This window comes from Mandrillus leucophaeus, unplaced genomic scaffold (genome assembly GCF_000951045.1).
Source record: "Mandrillus leucophaeus isolate KB7577 unplaced genomic scaffold, Mleu.le_1.0 Scaffold355, whole genome shotgun sequence".
Taxonomy (NCBI): Eukaryota; Metazoa; Chordata; class Mammalia; order Primates; family Cercopithecidae; genus Mandrillus; species Mandrillus leucophaeus.
This window is the reverse complement of record NW_012103754.1, coordinates 563,609-584,433: the sequence shown is the minus strand read 5'-3', so window position 1 is coordinate 584,433 and position 20,825 is coordinate 563,609. Positions and strand designations below refer to the sequence as shown.

General features: G+C 40.0%; 1 protein-coding gene across 3 annotated transcripts in view; it reads right to left on the bottom strand.

Annotated features, from left to right (window-relative positions):
• The window catches only part of MYT1L (myelin transcription factor 1-like), a 557,824-nt gene that overhangs the window by 260,887 nt on the left and 276,112 nt on the right, over positions 1–20,825 (bottom strand). For all 3 annotated transcript variants that reach the window (XM_011989525.1, XM_011989526.1, XM_011989527.1), the window contains exon 4: positions 5,883–6,028. The gene's annotated coding sequence lies outside the window, so the exon portion shown is untranslated. The remainder of the gene's footprint in view (positions 1–5,882; positions 6,029–20,825) is intronic.

The window sequence follows — 20,825 nt, the reverse complement described above, 5'->3', positions numbered from 1 at the left end:
GGCTAGTTTTTTGTATTTTTAGTAGAGACGGGGTTATACTGTGTTAGCCAGGATGGTCTCGATCTCCTGACGTTGCTATCCGCCCGCCTCGGCCTCCCAAAGTGCTGGGATTATAGGCTTGAGTCACTGCGCCCGACCGAGTTAGGGAGGATCTTGACAAAGCAAGACTCAAAATTATTTGATTGCTTTCTGGGGAAACATGCATGAGGATGATGACTATAAAGTTATATTAATGGCACTGCACCACTAAAGCAAAACAATTTGATTTGGCAGCAACCTAGCAGTTCCACAAGTTCTTTGTGTAAATATACACATGGTACATTATCTACACACACAAGTGCATAGATATATTTTATATATATGTATAATATATATATTATATCTAGTTGTGAAATAGACACAAGAATAATAATGTGTAATATCTGCATATGGCTTTGTAGAGATAGTAGAAAGTTAGTTCACAGTAGTTAACAACACGGGCTTGGAAGTTAAAATGCCTACATAAGTTTGAATCCCATCTGTGTCATTTATTAACTGTGTAACGTTAGACAAATTATTTAACTTCTCTCTACATTTTTTCCTAATATAAATTATGAATATAGACAGATCGATAGGTAAATAGACAGACAGACAGACATGGTTTGGGTCTGTGTCCCCATCCAAATCTCATCTTGAACTATAGCTCCCACAAGTCCCACGTGTTGTGGGAGGGACCCAGTAGGAGACAACTGAATCATGGGGATGGATTCTCCCATACTGTTCTCGTGGTAGTCAATAAGTCTCATGAGATCTGATGGTTTTATAAGAGGTTTCCCCTTTCACTTGGCCCTCATTTCTCTCTTGCCTTGCACCAGTTAAGACATGGCTTTCGCCTTCTGCCGTGATTGTGAGGCCTCCCCAGCCATGTGGAACTGTGAGCCCATTAAACCTCTTCTTCTTCATAAGTTGCTCTGTCCCAGGCATGTCTTTATCAGTATTGTGAAAATAAACTTATATATATGTAAATAAACATACATATATATATATAGAGAGAGAGAGAGAGAGAGAGAGAGTACTAGCTTCATAGGGTTTTTTTTTTTTTTTTTTTTTGAGGATGAAATGAGACATGGTGAATGGTACTTTTAGAACCAAGCTTGGTACAGAGTGATGCGTAATAAATGGTTAGCAACTATTGTCATCTTTTGTAGTTTACATTAGGTTCATGATATCCATCTCATTTGACCATTTACTTCTGTTTTACAAAAAAAGGAACAATTTTTTTTGTAGAGATTTGCCCAAAAACAAGTGATCGTTGGCAGTTACAGGACTACCTTGTGACATTTATTCACTGTTTTAAATATATTTCTCTCAAAGGGTCAAAGAATATAGATTTACAGAGTTGGAGCGATTTCAGCAGATTTCTCCTTCTGGACACATGATACGCTTTTCTTTAAAATAGTCACCATTCAGAACACAATTCATGTAGTTTTTTGGGAAACAGATACTGATTTTATTTTAAGGAAAGTCTTTAGCATGGAAATTGGATGCAGAGTGTGATTTTCTCTTTGGGCTCTGGTTCAGGGGAAATTGGATTTCCTAGAGCACCAGCTGCGGAGGCGCCACAGGTGTTCACGGCTCAGCAATCACAGTGGCTAATTGGGACACACGAGGACAGAAAAATGCCCTAAATCTGAATCTTGTTCTATGGCATTTTTATTTCTCCCATAAGATCAAGCCCCAAAGTCCTTCTTAAGTGGAGATGCTAAAGGAAGCTAGCTGCTGCAGACAGAAAAGATGACACATGGTAGGGGGAGCACTGCAGGGCAGGGAAGAGCTGAGAGCCGCGGAAGGTAGCAGGACTTGGGGTTGTGTGCAACAGCTGCTGCATTGCAGTGGCGGTGGTGCTAAGGCCCCTTCCATCTGAGTGTTTCTGATTCTGAGTTGTAATCCAAGGGTAGGACTAGCAGAACAATTCCTGGAGTCTACAGTTGGACAAACTACACAACAGCTACTAAAATTGAATTCAGAAAGTTGAATACAGTAACACCAGACTTTAGGGGTAGAAAGGATGGCAGGCAGATGAGTGAAAGAAAGTAGTCATCCATTTCAAGGACTGAGAGGAGGTTTGCAACTTCTTACAGAGGACCATTCTGTTCTACGTTCCATCCGATATGGGAGAAATAGAACTACATCCCATTCTGTCTCCGGTGGACCACGGAATGCAGACAGTACCCATACTCATTTTATAAACACCAAACCTAAGCCATGGGGAGCTAAGCCCTTTGTCCTAACATGCAACTGTACATGAAAACTGAATAGTATTCCATGTCCATTACTTGATGCTTCCCATCTCTGAGTTTTGTATTTTCTTCTGTCAAGCCAGCCACTTCCAGATTTATTCATCTAATAAACTAATCTTTAAAAATCCACTTTTGGGGGTGATCTCCTCTCCAAAGTCCTCTTTGATTCCTCTGCTCCTAGTTAAGATCTCTTCTGTGTCCTCCTCAACAGCTTGCACAGACCTCTGTGGATTCATTGAGGTGTGACTAAGTACCTAATATGGCCCAGGAAACATGCCCAGCTCGGGAACGCAGAAAGGAATAAGACACATTTTGCACCAAAGGAAAGACTAGTCCTTTCCATGCCTTATGTTTGTTCAATGTGTGAAGTCTTTGAGGGCAAGGACTGCATCTCATTTATTTGTATACATCCAGACACAAGAGTTCCTGGCACAAAATAGGTACTCAGCACTGCTGAAAGAATGAGAGAATGATGAAAGAATGAGAAATACCCACTCAGTACTGGTGACAGAAAAGGGTAGTGGTAAACAAAGTCTGTTCTTTGAGTGAAACTTTCATCAGGTCATTTCTAATGCTAATTTTAAAATATTTTTCTTAGACTTGAATATAGACTTGAATTAAGGAGTGAAATTAAAGGCTCTTGGAGTTCGTGATTTGTGCTAAGTCTAGATCCTCAAACATCATTCCTTCCCACCACATTGTACACTAGCCTTCTTTCCAGGACACATGGGCATGGTTCAGGTGCTGTCTTGGCTACTTATTAATTATGTTATCTTAGGTTAGTCACCTAAGCTCTCTCATCTTCCCTTTACTGACCTCTGAAGAGGGAATAATAGTCACACCTTCTTGCAGGAGAAATTCGTGGTTGCCAGTGCTGGTACTTATGGGGTAGGGCTCTAACAGTGATAAGTTTTATAATCTATTAATGGACATAGTTGGGGTATTAAGCATGTGCTCTGAGCCTCTCTACATTGTTAGTATTCATGGTAGTCTTGGATGATGCCCACCACATCTAAGTATCTAAGCTTGGTTATCTTCTAGTCTCTTGTCATGAGCAATGAACCTCTGGACGCCAGGGTATCTTCAATCACTGAGATTAAGTGGAACATCCCATGCCATTTGACTTTCTACCTAAGAAATTCCTGCTAGAGAACAAAGCCTTCAAAATTACTGCTAGATAATTAAGCCTTAAAAACAAAGCTGAGTTTTTAAGAAACTAAACAGACACAACATCTTCATCTTTGGGGAAGATTTTAGAAAACTTTTTATTTGATATTCTTATGTAATTGCTCATTACTAATCAAACCAGGCTCAGAAAAACTAGGTAAAAATCTGAACTTTTTTTCCAAACAGAAATAATTATTTAAGGTCATGGTACACGCTTAAATTGCATATAGAAATTCATTACCAGAAAATACAAGAAACCCTATTTCTATCTCGTTAAGAAACTTAGCCATATGATCTACAAATTCAGTGCAATCCCTCTCAAAATCTTAAGGTCATTTTTTTTTTTCCAGAAATAAATCTATTCCAAGATTCATATGAAATCTTAAGAGATCCCCAAATAACCAAAACTATATTGAAAAAGAACACAGTCAGACATTTCATACTTCCTGATTTGAAAACTTACAACAAAGCTACAGTAATCAAAACAGTGTGGTACTGGCATAAAGACAGAGATACAGACCAGTGGAACAGAATAGAGAACCCAGAAATAAACTCCTGCATATATGGTCAAATGATTTTTGACAAGGGTTCCATAACCATTTAATGGAGCAAGGACAGTCTTTTCAACACACAGAGGATACCCACATGCAAAAGAATAAAGTTAGAATCTTACCTTAAACCTGTAAAAAGAAAATTAACTCCAAATGGGTTAGCAACCTAAGCACAGAGGCTAAAGCTATAAAACTCTTAGAAGAAAATAGGAAGGATCGGCTTCCTGACATTGGATTTGGCAATGATTGATTGGATATGATACTCAAAGCATAGGTTAAAAAAAATAGCTAAATTGGACAACATCAAAACTTAAAAAAAAACAACGAAATGCTTGTGTGTCAAGGGACACTACCAACAAAGTGAAAGGCAACCCATGAAACAGCAGAAGATATTTGCAAATCATATATATGATAAGGAGATAATATCTGTAATATGTAAGAATTCCTACAACTCAATAACAAATAACCGATTAAGGCAAAAGACTTAGACATTTCTCCAAAGAAGACACACAAATTTCCCGTAAACACATGGAAAGATGCTCAACATCACCAATTGTGAGGGAAATGCAAATCAAAACCACAATAGGATTCCACTTCACATCCATCAGGGTATCTATTATTTCAAAAAAATAAAACCATAGAAAAGAATAAGTGTTGGCCTGGATATGGAGAAATTGGAACCCCTGTAAACTGTGGTGATAATGCACCACTTTATGGTGCAGCCACTATGGAAAAGAGTGGCATTTCCTTAACAAATTAAAATGAAATATGATCCACATGATCCAGCAATTTCCTTAACAAATTAAAATGCAATATGATCCACATGATCCAGCAATTCCACTTCTGGGTTGATGCTCAGGAAACGTGAAATCAGGGACTCAGATATATATTTCTACACCCAAGCTAATAGGAGCACAATTCACAGTAGCTGAAAGACGGAGGCAGCACACGTGTCCATTGACAGATGTACAGTGGACTATTATTCAGCCTTAGAAAGGAAGGATGTTCTGACCCATTCTACGACATGGCTGGACCTTGAGGGCATTACGCTAAGTGAAAGAGAGCAGTCACAAAATAGCAGATACTGTACCATGCCACTCACACGAGGTAAGTCTAGTGGTCATATTCACAGAGACAGAAAGCAGAATGCTGGGACCCAGGGAGTGTGGGGGAGGCCTGGGGAGTTAGTGTTTAATGGAGACAGGGCTTCAGTTAGGGAATGAAAAAGTTCTGAAGACGGCAGGTGGTGACCATTGCACCACTATGTGAATACATTTGATATCACTAATTACACATTTGAAAACTGTAAAATGGTAAACTTCATGTTACAGGTATTTTACTACAATTATTTTGAAAACAAAAGGCTGTAACCTGAAGTTTTTCAAGAAGCATGACTCCCAGAGCCCACAGTGGCAGCAAGCGAGGTTTGTCAACAGTACCTGACACCTACAGGAACCCTGGGCAACGCAAAAGAGGCCCCAATTAATGACCTTCTTAATTTCCTCAAATATGAAATATCCCAAAATAGAACTAATAACGGACACAGGGATCTGATTTTAAAGAGGCTTTGTACAAAGGAGCTTCTCTATGACTGCTGAAGGGTGAACAAGGCCTATTAGTATGCTTATAAATTCTTCTTTTGGGTAATGTAACTAGATAACAGAAGGCTACTTGAGTCTATGTTTACCAAGAGATTACACATTCTGACTTTATATTGAATTGCTTATTAAAAGCAAGAGGTGTTGTATTCTTTATCAAATAAAATGCTGCTTCATTCACAAACATATATTTATGCTTTTTCAAAGTAACATATTTTAAGGTAAATATGCAAAATTCCTGTCTGCATGTAAAGCTTAAAATATTAATACCACATAGAATTCCTCACCTTTAGGTGGCTCCTCGGATATCCATATGTATGTGAGACCAACTGGAACCTTTCTTGATGGAATTTTGTTGATAGTTTGAAAGATGCAAACACTTGATTGAATTCAATAACTACATTTTTTTCATCTTCCACCAGATGTGGCCACTCTAGAGAAGAACAAAAAGGCAGAATAATGAGGCTGATATTCATAATAAAAGCGAAACCCTAACTGAGGGATGTGATTGTCAGGTCTTTAATGCATTTGCTGCAAGTAGGCAATGAGGGCAGGCTGGGTGCACAGACACATGGAGATGATGAGACACACAGGGATGAGATGCATGCGGATGATGACACACATGGAGATGATGAGATGCACGGAGATGAAACACTAGGAGATGAGACACATGGAGATGAAATACACAGAGATGATAAGACAAATGGGGATGATGAGACACGTGGAGATGAAACACTAAGAGATGAGACACATGGAGAAGATGAGATCATAGAGACACATGGGGATGATGAGACACGTGGAGACACATGGAGATAATGAGACACACAGGAAGAGATCCATGGGGATGATGAGACACAACGAGATGAGACAGATGGAGATGAGACAGATGGAGATGAGACACAAGAGATGATGAGACACATGGAGATGGAACACACAAAGATGATGAGACGCATGGAGATGAGAAGCACAGACATGAGATGCATAGAGATGAGACATATAGAGATGGAACACACAGAGATGATGAGAGGCATGGAGGTGAGATGCATGAAGATGATGAGACACATGGAGATGATGAGATGCATGGAGATGACAAGACACGTGATGAGCACATGGAGATGAGATACGTGGAAATGAGATGCATGGAGATGAGACATAAGAGATGATGAGATGCAGGGAGATAAGATGAGAGGGATAGTGGCGACAATAACCGTGTATCACACTCAATTAATTTCCAATAAAACATTCCTTATAGAAAAACTTTTTAGAAAATTAATGAAATTACTCTTTGTAATATAAAAAATACACAAAACTATAAATATATTCTTAAAAAACTAAGGGAAAGAGTCATTTTTATGATTGAGTCTACAAAGTATTAAGATTATAAAATGTGTAGAGACAAATTACAGAAGCATACGTGATGTATCTGCACATATATTTCATAGCTAATATCATCAGCAGGTTGTCATGTGTGTTTGTATTTTTGTCCTCAGTTCAAAGGATAGCAAATAAGTTGTGATTTCCACATAAAAGATTTTACAAGAGCATGCTATCAATTAAAAAGCAAAACAAAATGCAACATCTTGGGTAATAATTTAAACTTTTTTATTTGTTATGGCTATAAAGCAACATCCAAATAGTGTTTAAAATGGGGCTTATGTATAAACCTCTATGATTAATGTTTATACAGTAGGCACAGTTATTTCCAACACATTCTGAGATATTACTTACTAAACTGACTAAGAAAGGTTGGGATGGTATTCAATACACTGGCTTTATAAAAATGCAAGTTAATTTTCACCATTTGAAAGACACCAAATAGACAAATTTAAATAAATATTATAAACAAACCAACATAAAGCAAAACGAGTGATTGAGAAATAGTAGAATTGGACATTAATAATCGAAGCCACTCTAATATATTGTCAGTACTATGCGTAAAACAGTCATATTTTACTTTCATAAAATATTATTACGTTAATTTACACAATGACTTACTCTTCTGGTAATTCTAAAAATTCATCGCTATCAGTTTAAGCTTTTTAGCATGCTCTATAGATTCATCGCGTTGTCCATCGTTGTTTTGGGAAAAGTGTTTTTTCTATTCTTCAATGTTCACAAAGGGTAGCAAGGAGGAAGACCTGGAGACCATCAGGCCACTCCTGTGGGAGCAGCTGCAGTCCCAGTCCCTCAATGGCATATATGACTGCCCATTGTCAGGAGAGGGACAGGTTTTTCATTAAAGTGATAAGTATCTACAAAACAGAATTTCGTGGACAAAATGAAAGGTTTTATTTGGAGCGTGCTCTCTTCTCCATGCACACATTCACAAATCATGGAGTCAGAAGTGTCCTTCCCATTCCCAGGTGAAACAGCAAAGCACCTTCAGCCTCTCATCAGGGCTGCTTGTCCAAATATTCCAGTTTGGGTGCCCCTAGTTCCTTCCCTGGGTCCCTCGGGCTTTCCGGAGTGAGGAGACACCCTCACAAACATGAGAACGCCTCTTGGAGGAACGAGAGTAATTGCTGGAGGTGAGACTACCTTTGTTCCAAGATGCATTCCCATCTGGGAGTCATTTACCAGATGTAGATTTAAAAGCTACTGACAAATGGACTATAGGCTAAATGCCCTTGCAGGGTGTATGATGCTGCTTACTAAATGTGTGTGTGCACATCCATCCATCTATCTATCTATCTATCTATCTATCTATCTATCTATCTATCTATCTATCTATCTATCTATCTATCTATCTATGTATGCATGTATCTATCTATCTATCTATCTATCTATCTATCTATCTATCTATCTATCTATCTATCTATCTATCTATCTACAGTGTGCTTTTAACAACAGGCGCTCACTAGGTAAAGATTCACAGAACAATCAGCTAATGAGTGAGTGAGTCAGTGACCTCCTTTTCCCAGTTCTTCAGGTGCGGTAGGAAGGAATATGCACCTACGGTTCTGGCTGCTCACAGTTCCCTGTCCCAGATGCCGCTTGTGATCACTGGTAATGGAATTCCTAGGATGAGCTCTTAAATGGCATGTTTAGCAGGCAGCTTAGCTGCAAAACAAAAATAACACCAGCCAGGCGAGAGCTCCTTGGGGTTCTCAGGCACACTCTGTCCTCAGCCAAAGCTTTGCTGGCCTTTCTCCTCATCCACCCTTCCTCTAATCTCCCAAATGAGAATGAGAGGGGGTTTTTCTTTATGGTATTTGTCATTATCTGGGATTATATTACACAGATTTTGGTTTTAAACTGTTTTGAGGTAACTAGATTCACATGCAGCTGGAAGAAATACAGAGATCCCATGCACCCGTGTTTCAGTGTCCCCCAATAATAACATTTTGCAGAACCATAGCACAGACAGGCAGAATGACATTGATTCGTCCCACCGATGTGCAGATTTCCTACTTCTCTTGTGTTCATGTATGCATGTGCGATTTTAGCACCAGTGTAGGTTTCTGTGTCTGTGACCACAGTCAACATGCAGATAACTATCACTGAAGGAGCAAGGGTTCCTCTGTGTCCTTTTATAGCCCTGCCCACATCCTGCCCCTTTCATCACCGAGTCCACCCTCTTCCCTTTCATAGCCACGCCCAGCCTTTTCCTGTTCATCACCACGCCCACTCCCTTCCCTTTCATAGCCACGCCCAGTCTTTTCCTGTTCATCACCACGCCCACTCCCTGACTTTTCATAGCCACGCCCAGCTTCTTCCTGTTCATCACCACGCCCACTCCCTGCCCTTTCATAGCCACGCCCATCATTTTCCTTTCATAACCATGACCACCCCATTGTCTTTCATTGCTACATCCATCCCCCTTCCAATTAATAGCCACGCCCACTTCTGCCCTTTCATAGCTACTCCCACCTTCTTCACCTTCTTCATTTTCATAGCCAAACCCAGCCTCTTTCCTTTTAGAGCCACACGGATGTCCCTTCCCTTTCAGAGCCAACTCTCCTACCCTGAACCCCTGGCAACCACTCATCAGTGTTTCTGTCATTTTGTTATTTCAAGAACGTTCTATAAATGAAGTCATACACTGTGCAAAGCTTGCAGATTGGCTCTTCTTATTCAGCATAATTCTCTGGAGCTTCCATCTGGGTTGTATCAATAGTTGATTCTTTCTAATGGCTGAGTAGTATTCCATGGCGCGGCTGTACACAGTTTAACTCTTCATGCTCGGGAGGCCATCTGGGTTATTTCCAGTTTTTGGCTACCATGAATAAAGCTTCTGTAAAGATGTGTGTGTAGGTTTTACTGTGAATGTACATTTCCCTCTCTCTGGGGTTAATGCCCAAGAGTGGGATAGCTGGGTCATATGGCAATTGCATGGCTAGCTTTAAAAGAAAACGCCCAACTGGTTTGAATAGCTGTACCATTTCACTTTGCCTCGATTAATGTACCAGTGATTCAGTTTCTCTGCATCTTAGTCAAAATTTGGTGTGTTGTTGTTTTATGTCAGTCATTGCAGGTATGTAGTGACAGCTCATCGTGGTTTTAACTTGCATTTGCCTAATAGTTGATGGAATTAAATATCTTTTCATGTACATTTAAATTTCATCTTTAGTGAACTATCTGCCCATGTCTTTTGCCCATTTTCTTACTACATTGTTTTAAATCGTTAAATTTGAGATTTCATTGTATATTCTAGATACTAGTTCTTTGATGAATATTTGATTTCCAAGTATTTTTGCTACTTTATTGCTTGTCTTTTCATTGTCTTAACAGGGTGTTTTGTAAAGTAAAATTTTAATTTTAGTGACATCCAATTCATCAATTTTCCCTTGTGGATTATGTGTGTGTAAGTATCTGTTTATGCATTTATGTTCTGTCTTCCCCCATGGAAAACTACACTCCATTGTGGTAGACACTTTGCTGTCTAACTTATTTCTAAATCACAAGAGTCTAGAATTTTGCCTGGCACACACTAATGATCAACAAATTCATGTTGAATGAACAAATAAATGAATAAACACTAATTTATTAGGTAAAAACCATTTAAAGTAAGTCTTTTTTCTAACACTGGGGAATGATAACAATAGTAAGAGTAGTATATTAACATTCTGCAAAATGATTTTAAATCCATTATTCTCTTGGGTTTTCATCACCCCCTGTGGGGAGGACCGTTCAGGTATGATTCTCTTACTTCAGAAATCAGCCCAGGGATGTGAGGCTCCTTCTCAGTGACATCTGCACCTTGTTTCCACTCTAGTATGTTTCTGTCCAGGATTCCCTCAATATTTAGAAGTGATTGAGGATGATTAAAGAAAGAATTAATTCACATGGGAGCAACAAAACTATAGACCTTACTACCTTAAAGTGGAATATGAATTGAAACCATACCTAAGTGTGATTGCAGTTTATATAAACTCAAGGACAATTGGGTCATGTCTGCTGTTTGAGGGAAGGAAGAGTTCACTCAATGGTATAGACACAGTGGTCTTGTTATTTCTCAAAAGGTCTGTGTGTCACCCACACTGGTGGGAACTGAATGGCCGTCCCCATTTCTCTGAACAAAGGGTGTCTGGCTGAGTGGGCCTGCAGCAGCCATAGCATCCCTGCTTCTTACTCTGGGTGAGGGCATTAACGGGGTTGCAACTGCTTTTCGCAGGATTGTTTTACTATTTCCAGTGGCTTTCCATGAAAGCACATGCCATCTTGTCCCATGCAACACAAAACAGTCATGCAGGGCACCAGAGTTAGCACCCAACGGTCTCATGGCCCCACAGTAAGCACCCAACAGTCTCATGGCACCGCGGTAAACACCCAGTGGTCTCGCGGCACCACAGTAAGCACCCAACGGTCTCACTTTCCATTTGTGTTGATGAGCAGAGCCCCCCGGAACCAGGTGCACTGGTCAGTGCTGGCAGCACTTCATCCCCACTGAGGGTGGACATGTGTGCTGTGAGTTCTCCGCACAGTCCTGGCCAAAGGCCTTGTACCAAAGCATGAAGAAACGCAGGGCTGCAGCTCAGCAGGGGGCACATAATGCATGGGTGACATTTCTATGAATAATTTATCTCTCAAAGTCCTTAATAATGTCTGTGTCTTCTTAGGCTCTTCACCTTTCAGAATCATTACAGTTAAAAAAAGAAAGAATAAGGAAAGGCCTCAGTACAGATAAAAATTGTTCTATAGATCAATAATTATAAATGGATGATTGTCACTGAAAATGTGGTGGGTTTCCTAGAAAGAGTTTTGTAGGAAGCTTTGGAGGCTGCAACACATCTTGTGTTATGGTTTTCTCTTGACTCTGTCACAGAATTTAGCATACCATGCTGTAACTGTAGGTCTCCTAAGCAGCACCCCAACCCCACCACGAGCTCATCAGGGCAGGGGAGAGAGCCCATTAGACTCTAAACCCCAGAACTGGATCCACTGCAGACATAGAACATGTGTGCAACCGAAGTTTGCTCAGTTTCATGAGTGAATCAAAGATGAACTAAATTAACAAACCTCTATCTGTCATCTCACGGCCAGCCACAACACCTGGGCACACAGACAGCATGCAGCAAGGAAGGACTGCAGCTTCAGGGTGACACTCTCCCTGTTCTTTAGTTTGGGGCCGTAGGGTCCCTTTCTCAGGAACTTGGGCCATTTCTTCATTGTCATATCATATAGGACAAACAAGTGACTGTAAAAACTCAGTTGTAGATCAATGAATTATTCATAGCTGTATTATAAAATTCATTTTAACTTTATTATTATTAATATTCATGATATATGAAAAATGTTTTTACTTTCCCCCTTTAACAAGGGTACTTGGTGTTTAATTTATTTTAAGTTAATTATGTAGTGAATAAAAAATCATTATTTGTCCAAAAATTCAAGAATGATCTATTACTTTATGTTTAGTTATTTAGACAGATTATATATTAAGAGACAGATTGAAATTTAATGATATATCCTGTAATGAAAAGTAGGCATAAAATGACCTTCTGTTTGAAATTTTTGCATTTGAGGCTAAAGAAAGCCAAACTTGTTTATTCACTTTTTCTCTCCTTTCTTCCCTCACTGTCTCTCTCCCTCCCTGTTTCCCTCTTCTCCTCTCCCCTCCCCTCCCCTTCTCTTCCCTCTTTTCCTTTTTCCCTCCCTCCCTTCCTTGCCCACTTCCTGTCTACCTCCCTCTATTCTTCTCTTCCTTTCCTTTCCTTTCCTCTTTTCTCTCTCTCTCTCTCTCCTTCCTTTCTCCTTTGTTTTTTGGTTTTTAAGTTTATTGCCAAATGATGAGGTAGAAGACAGCATTCCAGTCTGATATTTGTAAGCACTTCTCCATATATCATATATTATAAACAGTTATTTTTATTCTTAATATATAAAAAAGCTAATTTGGTTACACATTTTACTGTAAATTGTTTTTCCTTTTAACATTTAAAGAATCAGAGAGATAGTGATCGGCAGTGGGAGGGTTTTGATTAATAGAGGTGACTTAGAGAGTGGGTACAGGTCATTTTGAGGCAGATTTGGTCCTTGCTAGTTTGTATTTTATTCTCAGGGTTCCTTACACTTCTTGTTTTCACTAGTGGCTCATTGTGAATGTGTGGCTTAACTCCTCCATGGCCCAGCATTAGGGAGCTGTGGACCCTGCAGCCTGGCTGAGGGGGCCACAGTGACTGAGGGGTGCAGAGCTGAGTCACAGGGTTGCCAGCACAGGGGCTTAACCTCCGGTGACTACCAGAGCTGCTGGCAAGCTAGAGTCCCATTTGGAGCCCCTCTAAGCGGTTCTATTTGTAATGAAAACTATATTTATGCTATTCAGTTTTAAATATAGAAGTTGAAACAGCTGTGTTTAGCGCCTTTGTTCACACAGACCCCCTTGCAACAACCTTGAGAACCCCAGGGAATTTGTCAATGTCAGGGAAGGAGCATTTTGTCAGTTACCAAATCTGTTTATTACCAGAGGGATAGAGGGATAAAGGATGCTGAAGAACTTTGATGTCGTCTTTCCTAAGATGAAACACGTAACTGCGCTGTCTTTCGCTTCAGCTCCCTGTCACCCAATGCACCTGAGATATCTGGATTCCGGGAAATTCTTCATCCTAGACCCTGAGAGATTGTGCAGACCAGCTCCAGATTGCTTGTGGTCTGACAGGCTGCAACTGTGAGCCATCACAATGAACAACAGGAAGAAAAGATCTTTGAAAAGGTGATGTGTGTTCTCATCAACCTCATACACGCGCATGGTTTAGGGGTAAAATACCTCTACATGGCTCATTACAAAAACAGTGTTCCCCACATACCACCCCTGTCTTACTTCCAGCTCCCCAGAGGGAAAACTTTCAATGCTTCTAGCCATTTCCTTTGGCATTTGCCTTCAGACCCTACATGAATACGTCTCTACCACGGGCAGCTGCATGGTTTCCCACCATGAACCACTAAACTTCCACGTCCTGTCTAGGGGAACTGGGAAGTATGCTAACGCACTCCACGCCCAAGCCCTTCTCACAGTTTCTGCCCCCAGCATGGTTGTACTAGGCAATGCATGAGATTATTAGGCAATGCTTTACTGTCATAACTACAGAGAGACTATTGCCAGATGAACCACACGTTAATGCTATGTTCCTTATCAGCACAATATTTCTACCCTGCAATTAATATAATTGTGTCCGTGCACACACATGCTCTCCTAGGTACCTTTCATGACTCTATCCTAAATTCCCAATTATGTCATATCTTCTTCTTAGGGAAGAACAGCTTAGTTATCAATTTGGTGTCCTGCGTAAAGTCTCAGGGAGTCATCTGTGTCCTCCCATCTGGCCTGGTCCACACTGGTTCTCTTGAAAGCTGGGGCTGTAATGATGCCCCTTGGCCATCACCAGGTCCCTGCCCCATCTCTTGTAATCTCTCTCTCTTTGCTGCATCCCTGTCTTCCTCTGTCTTGATTTACTTGTTTTTGGTTTTTTGTTTGTTTGTTTTTGGTGGAAGACGTAATCCCACAGCTTCCTACGGAAAGGTTGTTGGGAGATTTTTAATGATTCCTAAATGTTAAAATGTCTATTTTTGTCTTGACACCCAACTAATATTTGTCTGAGTAATACAGTCTAGATGAGAAATAACTTCCCTGGAGGTCTGATGGTGTTCCTCCCTCATCTTCTTACCTCTTGAAGATTCTTCGAATCCTTTCCCCTAGACCCCCATGCCCAGAGTCATGATTTTCTCTTTGCTTCTAGTGTTTTAGTATTTCCCCAGAATGAGGGGGTGTGTAGATCTGTTTTCTCCCATGTGATGTATCCTGCAGCTTTTCCAGGGCCATCGTCTTCCCTGCTTTCTTCAGTGGTTGTTTTCTCTCCATTTTCTCTGATCTCTTTCTGGAACTTACATGATTCAACCACTGGTCCTGTGGGAGCTGGACAGACCCTCTAATCTTATTTTCCATCCCTTCGCCATTTTGTTGTAATCAGATTTCCTCTACTGTACCTTCTCATCTCTCTTGTGAGACTTTTTAAAATTTCAACACTCATCTTTAAATTTCTAAGTGATCTCTTAGTTATTCAACTCATCATCATCTTCTTTTTCTACTTAAAATTAAATGTGTTCCCGTTCAGCAAACCCAATGTAGTTTCCCTCCTGTGACTCAGACAAAGTCAGTGATAGCTTCTTTGTTTCTCTTGAACAGTCTTTATTTTCTTCTTTTTTGTTTGTTTGTTTGGGTCCTTTTTATATTAGAGGGCTTGCATGAACATCTAGAGATCTTCATTATCTGTTCATATTTAACAGGGCAGCATTAGAAAGCCTCTTGGAAACACTTTTCCCATGGGCAGGGTCTTCTGACCTGTGGGGGGCTTTGTGTGCTTTGCCTGGGCTCCTGACTGGGGGTGTCCGTGCCCCGAGAGCATGGAAAGAACTGGATTCTGAGCCAGATGACGTGAACCTGGATTTAAAAAAAAAGAACACGACCAGGCACAGTGGCTCATGCCTGTAATCCCAGAACTTTGAAAGGCCAAAGCTGGTGGATCACCTGCAGCCAGGAGTTTGAGACCAGCCTGGCCAACATGATGAAACGCTCTCTACTAAAAAATATAAGAATTAGCTGGAGGTGGTGACACGTGCCTGCAATCCCAGCTACTCAGGAGGCTGAGGCAGGAGAATCACTTGAACCTGGGAGGTGGAGGTTGCAGTGAGCTGAGATTGCGCCATTGCACTCCAGTCTGGGTGACAAGAGCTAAACTCTGTCTCAAAAAAACAAAACAAAACAAACAAAAAATCCACATTTGCTTGATAATTCCTGACATATCTCTACAGGTCTCCTTGCTTGAGGCTATCTACACTAAAGATGTTAACACTAGATACTCATGCCATGAGATCAGGCACATAAGAATCTCTAAAAATTTAACGTAGAGAGCCTTCACCAAACAGTTGTTTAATACCCGTTATTTAAAACTAAGCTCTTTAGACGCACAAGTGATATCTGGGTTCGTTAAAGGGTGAAAACAAAAACGAAGAAGGGAAAAACCCAGAAAAAAGGGCCAAAAAAAAAGGCAAAGCCGAAAACAACCAAGAAGGGCAAAACTCAAAATAATCCCCCTCAATCCCAAAAACCAACTGGGGCAAAAAAAAAGGCAAGGCCCAAAACTGGGGAAGTGGGGCCAGCTCAAGTCCTAGCTTCAGACCCCCTGAGTCCCCTGCTTGGGAGCTGGTGTCCTCACAGCAGGTGAAATGGAGTCCACACCATCACAGCAAGGTTTGATGATTTCCAGTTGTTAACAGGATAGAAGTTGTCCAGGAGAACGTGGGGAAGTGAGATTTTCAAGAAGATCAGATGGAGGGAAGCACTCTGACATCCTGAAATGTAGATACGGTGTAGGTTTCCCAGGATGAACATGTCAAGGACATAATTATCATCACCTCCTTCAGGGAGACTAAAAGTATCTGTTTACAGAGAGGAGACTTTAAGATATTGCTCGGGGAGTTTTTTGTGGTTTTCTTCAGGGCAATAATCTATAAAATTCTGAATTACAGACAATATAAGTTCTTAACAATCTTAAATTGTTTAGACGAAATCATTGACAATATTATGAAACATATAACATATCTAATAGAATTAATGTAGAAAAAGATATCTCTAGTGAAATAAATACATTTCAGAGAAGCTTGTTGGAAAGTAAAATTTTCAATGAAATAACTTTTCCTCATTTATTTTCATTATGAAATATGAAATGGTTCCTGATTAAAGTATTTTGGTGTTTAGATGCAATAAAGCCAAAATTAAGAAATGAGTGTATGACCAGGTGCAGTGACTCTTATGCCTGTCTGAAATCCCAGCATTTTGAGAGGCTAAGTTGGGAAGATCACTTGAGACCAAGAGTTGGAGATCAGCCTGGGAAACATAGGGAGAGGCCATCTCTAGAAAAATAAAAATGGTAGCCAGGCTTGTTGGCACACGCCTGTGGTCCCAGCTACTTAAGACACTGAGGTAGGAGTGTAGCTTGGGCCCAGAAGATTTTTGAGGCTGCAGTGAGCCATGATAGTGCCACTGCACTCCAGCCTGGGCTACAGGGCAAGACCCTGTTTCAAAAAAAGAAAAAAAAAAACAAAAAAAATCAAGTGTACTTCTAAAACTTCATCACATTATAGTTGTATAGTCATAGCTATACTATTCAAATCAAACATTAACGAAAATTTTAAAATAGTTATAATACCCAAAATTAATGGCTACAAAGTCACAAATATATTCAAAGTTAGAATTTATAGCAATATAAAAACCTTGACAGCACATCTCCTCCCTCACCTTGCTGTATGCATTAATCCTTTGAAAGAGGCAGTCCTTCCCAAAGCAATTGCATTTTGATTAAATTGATCACCTGCCTCAAACTCCTCATCATTTTAAACTCTTCATCCCGAGTAGCCATTTTAATCACCCTCCCTTAACTTGAAATTACCAGCCTCAGTAACCCGGCATGGTGTCCTGTAAGATTCTACAAAGGGGGCTCATGTCTACCCCGCACCTCTCAGCGAGCGTCTTGCTTCCTTGCAATGAGTTTGCACCTAGAACAGCAGAGTGTCTCCATGCTGCCTCCCATTCCAATATATCATGAGAGAATGCCTCCCATTCCAATATGATCCTGTGCATTTTTTACCTACTCAGAGCAGATGACACTTTTTAATTAACTTATAAAAATGCTGCTAATTTTGGAACGTAATAATTTCCTAGGGCATATCTGTCTCTCTCTTACACACACACACACACACACACACACACACAGAGAGCATCTAGAACCAAAGTTGGAAGTTAAAGCAGAAAGAAGAAATTAGGCATAAAATAACAGTAAGAAAACTAAAATTCTGATGTTTTCCAGGAATGATTTATCTTTTTGCAAAAAAAAAGTGTGTCTTCCTGTCTCCTTGCCTCATGACGTTTTTCACACCAGCCCTTCCCACTAAATGTTTAAATTTTATTCATTTAAAAAAGCCCAGCTCAAATACCTTCTTTCAATTTCCAAAAAAGGTGATCTATCATCTTTACATATCAAACACTTTAAACTTCTTCTAATGCGGCACCAGAATTAAATCTCATGTTAGGTTAGATCCACATCCTACTTCTCTTATTAAACAAGAGCTGCACAAACGGTAATGATAACGGAAAAGTTCATATGTTCTTGCTGTGCACCAGGTGTGTTCCAAGAACTTTATAAAGATTAATTCTTGTAAACCTCAGCACAACTTCCAGTGAGGCAGGAACCCCTGGCATGTCCATCTTCAGGAACACAGACCCTCAAGAACAGCCCCCTTCCCCGCAGTGTGATCACAGACACTCGCTTGGCCTTTGTGAACCTCACTTTCCTCATCATTAAAATAGCATGGCTCATAAATATTCTCTGTACATTTTCTGTGAATTTAAATATTATTTGTTTCTCATTCTCACCAAAGCGCTGACCTACAAACTACTGATTCGACAGCAAGACCAATTCCAGGAGAGGCTATGGAGGCAATGGCAAGAAATGAAGAAAACAAGGGTGGGGCATGAGGGGAATGAGAGGTGACCTGGTCAGGGGCAGGTGGCTGCCCCTTGCAAGCATGGGGGAAAGGAGAAAAGTTGCCGCTGTCCAGTCCTTGCTTTTCTCCATCATATCCTCAGAAGAACTGACCAAGAAATATCTGGACCAGATGGTGGAGCTCAGGAAGCCTTGGCAGTCAGGGTGAGTCAGTGTCATTGCAGAGGAGCCGTTCAGAAAAGCATTTACATCCGTTCAGAAGATACAAAGCCAGTAATACATTAAGAAAAGATGTGTGATGCCTCTACAGGGAAAGTCACAAAACTTTATTAAGAAATGTTAAAGGAGGCCTGAATCAACAGAGAGATAAATCACATCGTGATTAGGAAAACTTAATGCGATAACGGTCTCAATTCTTCTCCAAATTAATAGTGCGATTTCAATCAAAATATCAAATGAGATTTATAAGGAACTTGATAAGTATACACGAAGAAGTAAAGGGTTGGGAATATCTCCAACATTTGTAAAAAGGAGAATCAGGAAAGGGGGGTTGTTCTACCTGACCTTAAGAATTATTCTGAAGCTATAGTAATTAAATCCATGTGGTGTTGGCTTGGGATACAGAAATTAATCTATAAAATAGAATAAAAAATCTGTCAACAGGCCTATGAATATTGCATGAGGAGACTTTGGAATAGAGAAGGTATGCCACAAGTTAAAAAATATATATATTCCTTAACAAATTGAATGAAAAAATGATTACCGACAAAAGATGAAGCTGTATTCTCACATCCTATGCAAAGAAAACTTAAGATGGATTAAGGAGTTAAATATCAAAAACTAAGCCTCAAGTCTAGGCACAGTGGCTCGAGCCTGTAATTCCAGCACTTTGGGAGGCCAAGGCAGAAGGATTGTTTGAGCCCAGGAGTTTGATACCAACCTGGGTAATGTAGTGAGATCCTGTCTGTACAAAAACAAAAACATAAAACTAAAGTCAGACTCTCCCTAAAAAACATAGATTAATATGTACTTAGGCCTTGGAGTAAGGAAAAATAAACAGGACCCCCATAGCACTGATTATAAAAGAAAAGATGAATTAATTCAAAAATATTAATATTACAAATTTGTTCATCAAAAGACATCTTAAGGAAAGTGGAAGGTCAAGTTATAATCTGGGAGAAGATATATTTTTGATTTATGTGAAGAACATACAAAGCATTAAAAATAAATAAAAGCATACTCAACACAAGAAAAGATAGTGCAGAAAATGTTAAGCATTTCACAAGAGGGAACACGTACACCACGAGTATATGGAAAAATAATCAACAGTTATTTGTCAGATAAATGGAAAGTAAGTCCGGATGAGATACTGTTCCCCTACCATTCAATTACAATATTTTTGAAATCTGACAATACCAAATGTTGGAGATATAAAAAGTGACAACATCTTAGATGTTTAATTTCCTATCAAGATAATGGTGTTGGTGCCTGCTGACAGGTGAAGGAACCTGAGGAATCTTCTGGTCCAGTGAACTTTACATGGTGATTGCTGATGTCCCAGGGATTTGGAGGAGACACTTTAGAAGCCACCCAGGGAGAATGTGGGGGTGAGCTGAGCACATGAGGAGCTGCTACCCCGGCCAGCAGAGCCCCACTTGCACACATTTCCACAGAGGGCTTCCCCCAGCAGAAAGGAGAGTCTGAGGTTGCAGTGGCTGAAGGCTTCTCCAGGAAAGCACAGTCAGTGCATAGACAAACTGGGATGAGGTCACAGAGCAGGTCAGCCAAGGTAAGATGAGACCCCGGGCCCTCCCTGTCCTGACACCCAGGCCAGGTACCTTCCAGTTCACAACTGGCTTCTTGCAAAGAATTCATGGGAAGAGAGTAAACCACCTTTCCTGCATATTTCACATTAGCTAAAATTCTGAAATGCCATCATTTAAATCCTCAATAAATATAGATGTAATGTATTGCTCACTTTGTAAATAGACATATTGCTAAACAATTTACCTTAAGGAAAATATCTGAAAGATAGTAGTATTTCCCTCACCTATAATGACACAAAATCATATGAAAATAATCTAAAGATAAAAATTATGATTTTAATTATCCAATAGTAATACTGGCTTTTTTTTTTAAATGTGTATACTTGCAAGCGTGTTGGGGAGAAAGGGACGGGAAAGTTACAGTTACTTAACTATTATTACCTTTCCTTGGTAACTAGGATAAGGACATTTCTCTCTATGAATCTGAATTTAAAATTCATCTTATCTGAGGCCACAGGTGTCTGGAGTC